General features: G+C 37.8%; 1 pseudogene; it reads left to right on the top strand.

Annotated features, from left to right (window-relative positions):
* The first annotated feature begins 1,675 nt into the window (after positions 1 to 1,675).
* Positions 1,676 to 2,560, top strand: LOC149168903 (inositol-3-phosphate synthase pseudogene; annotated as a pseudogene).
* The last annotated feature ends 2,805 nt before the right edge of the window (positions 2,561 to 5,365 follow it).

Here is a 5,365-nt window from a genome sequence, read left to right as displayed (position 1 = left end):
ACTAGTATTTTTCTTTAGAAAAATAATTTGTGAGACCTGGTGACAGCAGGATCTTCATAAAGGAGTTTAAGTTTGAGTTTTCTGATGTTTTAATATTTAGCTAGTTTTAAATTCAATCCTTTTTGAAACCCCCCTCTGCATGAATAAAAAAAAATCAATTGATTGGTATGCTCTCTTCCTACACTTCGTGCGATCAGGAAGATCAGAAAATCTATTGATTTCGTTCGAATAAAAATGCTCTTGCTGGAGAACTAATTTGCAAAACGACAATAAAGAATTTTGTGAATGAGAAAAAGATCATCTTAAAATAATTTAGATAAAATCTAGTTTTTATGAATTTTAGTTTTGCATATAAAAAATAAATAAATAAATAAATAAATTGACTTTCATTCTGTTGTTTTTTTCATGAACGATGAATTGCTATGTTAAAATCTCATTGGTTTGGGCAAGTTTCAAAGGGCAAATACTATCAGTTCGCTGGTTGGATCCCTGGACAATGGAATCTAATGATGGTTGTTCCAGAGCCTGGAACCCATCGCCTGACTTCGGCTCTCTCTGGATTTACCTTCATTTTCAAGATTGACGTTAGCGGGGGGGACTATGGAATCCCTTCCTGTTGAGGTAATAGGGATTATACTCTCACATCTTGCTGCTGCTAGGGATGCTTCCGCGACTTGCAGAAAATGGAGAGAAGCAATGAGAAAACATTTGCACACCCTTTCATTCAATTTATCCGACTGGCGCAAGAGGGGTGTCCAAGTGATTTGCAGAAGCAACCTCATGAGCCTAAGAAAGAACGTTCGAGATTGGATGTGCCGAACGAGTATAGACAACCATTATATGAACTCACTAAGGACTTGGATTTGAGATCTATGGGCGCTGCGGTGTGGTGGATGTTACCGTCTGAAATCAATAGCTTGACAGACTCGACAAAAGAGCTAGAGTGTGAGAAAGGCGGACAGGCGATTGTTTGGTTATTATCAATGGCGCCCCATATGCTAACTCTCACAAGAGAATCGGGGTTGCAGAATGGCAAACAAACCCTAAATTGGCTAGTGCCAAAACAAACTAAGCGTTTGTTGGAGCTGACTAGACTGCTAGGGTTGAACAATGGGGGGCAGACTGGATATAAATGGCCGAGTTCATTACCCCCGTAAGCAAAGAAATTCCGCCTAACTTATTATATGTTTTACACCGCGCAATGGTACTGGTGTGATCATTATTTCCCAAACTCGAGAGCTTGCCATGCAAAGGATCTCATGAAATACCATAAACAGACTCATGGTTTAGTTATAGGAGGCGCTGCACGTAGAGTTGGGGCAGAGCGACTTGGTAAAGGAGTAAACCTATTAGTTGGCACTCCTGGTAGACTTCTGGACCATCTTCAGAACACCAAAGGCTTTATATATAAGAATCTAAAGTACAATGCTCCTCTCACCGCAGCTCTACCTCCCGAGCTCGGGATCGATAGAGTGAAGTTGCAATGCATGGAGAGGAAGCCCCTCATATCGGCTTCCCCGCTCAGTTTCCACCGGAGCAATTTCTGACACCAACTTTCCAACATCCAGGAGGAGCCGAAGACCTGCGGTCTTCTTCGAAACAGTAGTCCTTTGTACAGGAACGCATTCGGCAGCTAACTGCATTCGGTCCTTCAGCAGCAAAGAATAGTGCCAAGGTTCTTAACATTAACCTAAAGAAGCAGCTGCGGCCCTACATGCGAGGCATGAATCCTCTTCCTGGTATATATGACCCAGATTTCATACCAGCAAACCAGGGTGAGAGAGAAAATAATGTCATCAAAGGTTCCAAGAAAGAGCAACAGCAAAATATTATCCAAGAGATCAGAGATTTTAAACCGAAAACAAAGGTGGACAAGGTAGTCGTACTGTGGACTGCTAATACCGAACGATACAGCGATGTTATCGTGGGTTTAAATGACACAAAGGAAACCCTGCTTGCTTCTCTGGAAAGAAATGAGTCTGAAATCTCACCATCGACTCTGTACGGCTTGGCATGCATTCAGGAGAATGTTCCCTTCATAAATGACAGTCCTCAAAACACCTTTGTTCCAGGATTGATCAATTTAGCAATTACAAAGAGCAGGAGATGACTTCAAGAGCGGGCAGACAAAGATGAAGTCGGTGCCGGTCTTAAGCCAACTTCGATTGTGAGCTACAATCACCTCGGTAACAACGACGGGATGAATCTGTTAGCTCCCCAGACTTTCCGATCAAAGGAAATTTCATAGAGCAATGTCATTGACGACATGGTTGCCAGCAACGCCATTCTTTACGAACCAGGAGAACACCCAGACCATGTCGTCGTCATCAAGTATGTACCTTACGTTGGAGACAGCAAGAGAGCCATGGACGAGTACACGTCCGAGATATTCATGGGAGAAAAAAACACCCTCGTAATCGACAATACATGTGAAGATTCGCTTCTTGCAGCTCCCCTGATCTTAGACTTGGTGTTGCTCGCCGAACTCTGTACCTCGAACCCACGACAATTGGACGAGCTCCAGACATTCACCGGACTCGAACCCCGGACCGAAACATAGTGGTCCTTTTTCTTCTTGTTCAAGATAAGCAACGGCAGCGAAAGCCCTGTTGAATGCCAGGTGGGACCAGGGTTACGATACCACTGCCAGGATTTTCGAGAACGTGGACACCATTACCCTGATTCGTTGGCAAACAGAATGAGAAAATAAAGACTTCATTGGCTGGATAGGAGATTGAGTACCCTCCAAATGTCATTTTGAGTTACGTTTTGTTTGGATTTCTTTTGTATTTTTAGTTTAAAATTGTTTTGTATTTATTGTATTTATTTTCATTTTTATTTGTTTTGATTTAATTTGTATTAATATAAATTATGATTGTATTAATATATTATTATATTAATATATTAATATGTTATAATTATATTAATACGGTACTAATTATTTGTGATAATACTTATGTTTGATATATTGTTTTATATTACATATGATTGTTATTCTTATATTACATTTGTTATATTTTGTTATCAAGTTTAAAAAAAAAAAATCTAAAAAAGATAAATAAAAAATAATAAAAGAGAAATAAAAAATAGTTAACAATTGTTGTTTAGAAGTATTTAAAAAAAAAATCGTAAACATTGGCATGTGATGGGTACTAGAATAAAATAAAATTTTGGGAGCATGAAAATTGAGAGAATCATGAGAAATACAAGAACTAGATGAAAGCATTTTACAAAAAAAAACACACACATTTCACAAAATTCACGTAGGTTTGCGAATAAATAATGGAACATCGGGAAGAATAATTTAAAGGAACAATTGGTGGATTATTGGAAGGCTAATTAACTTGCTTTTGGAAATTTGATATTGTTGCATGCATTTATAACGTACTAATCTGCAGGACACAACAAATCTATAATGCCAAACTTTTCGCCATGCACAGAAGTTAGCTGACAAAAACAGGGAGTATTACTCTTCATGGTTATTTTCACAAATGGATTGATATTAATATCATGATCAAGTCAATTTTAACACTTTGTTTGTCCTTAATTTGTCTTATTTGGTATGAAATTTTTGCGTAAGAATCATGAAGAAACTGGCCATTTCTTCTAGATCACACTTATGTTTTCTTTGTACCAAGTTTTTTTTACAGGTTACAGGACAATCAAGTATTCATTAAAGAGATTACATTGTGCGCACAATTAGTCTTCAAACGACTAATTTCATGAAAAATCCTAAAAGACAAATCCATGTCCACAACCATTACTTTGCACTCCCTTTTTGCAAAAGATTTTCCACCAATTGTCCATGTCCATAAAGCATGACCTTTCCATATCCATTTTTCACAGCAAGAGTTCTTATTCATACACCATGCATTTCCTTATTGTCATTTTCCATGTCATTACCATTCCACTTAATTTCCGCAATAAAACTCTACTTGCGTCAAAGTCCTAGAGTCTAAGTATCATTGAAAAAACACCTAGAGGCTTGCATGCCTTAATGGCAAGTACTCTTGCCAATGAACAATGGGAGTACATTAATATCCCTTGTTCGTTGGATCTTGTAGGTGACTCGACCACGACAAATCTATTCGTACCTACAAAGATGTGTTAAGCATCCTGACTCCCATTGGAATCAATGGTGGGAGCTCTTGTGTTGGCTAGGGGCATTCATTAATGGCCGCTAAGTCAACAACTTCTTACTATGTTCGACATCGACACATTTAACCACATAGTAAGATTTGTGCCATTGAGCGTTGAAGACTTGAAGACCCATATTTTGTAGTAGATGAAGCCAATTTCTTTTCATTGTTTTTCAGTTTGTCATCACTTGAGGAGAAGTCAATCAATAAGGCTGGGAGGGACATGTAACTTATATATTTTATACCTTCCAAGCCTTATAGATTTTCAGCCATATTCAGCAAACTCATCATATTCATCATCCAGCAGCAGATACAACTTTCAGCCATGTTCAACAGACTCCTCAGATTCATCATCTAGTAGCAGAGGATCCAGCAGCCGATATGACAATACAGATCCATCTTTCATCCACAACTTGAAGAAGAAGCTCCAGAGCAAAATTGTGGCAGCTGAACATGCATGATTCATCCACCATTTTCCCAACCAAGTAAATAAGACCATGAACAAAAGTTTTTTCAGCCACACGTGCACAACTCTCATCCATTTTTGGAAGGTTAAGTTAAGGTATGATATTCTCTAACTTTTAACCATTAAATTCCTTGAAAAGTTAGAATAATAATTTTTGGAAAAACTTCACTTCCTTTCCCCATTTCACATAATTTCCCACATCATCCGTTTAAGTGGAAGGATACATCCACATTCATATATCACATTCATATAACATCCGCATTCATATATCACATTCTTAACCCGGCTTACCTTCAAAATATATTCACTATTACATGAGCATACAAATGGCTTTGTCAAAAGTATTTAGAAGTTAATTGGATGCCAACACACTCATGGTTGTTACACAAGAACCAACCATGACGTATTCCAACAAAAATACTCTGCAATAAAAATCACATTATCAATATGCAAAGATCATACATTGAATGCAATAAAAAAAAATATGGTTGAAACACAAGAACCAACCAAGTTGTAATTCATCAAAATAACACTTTGCAAAAGTTATGTAAATGATATCATGCAGAGTTTAAGACAAAGCTAAAGTACCAAAAAGTAATGTAATAGATTGCATGAGGACATGCAATACCTTCAGTTTGGGGCAGATGTTGGGCCTCAAAATAGTCCCTATTTTCACTCCATTATTCACCAATATTTTCACATTTTACCTTCATGTCACCTCCATTCCACCTCCATATCATTACATTTACCTCATTATTGG

Source organism: Pinus tabuliformis, chromosome 4_2 (genome assembly GCF_031772625.1).
Source record: "Pinus tabuliformis cultivar Carrire ecotype Pingquan chromosome 4_2, CPIR1, whole genome shotgun sequence".
NCBI lineage: Eukaryota > Viridiplantae > Streptophyta > Pinopsida > Pinales > Pinaceae > Pinus > Pinus tabuliformis.
This window is presented reverse-complemented; position numbering and strand designations above follow the sequence as displayed.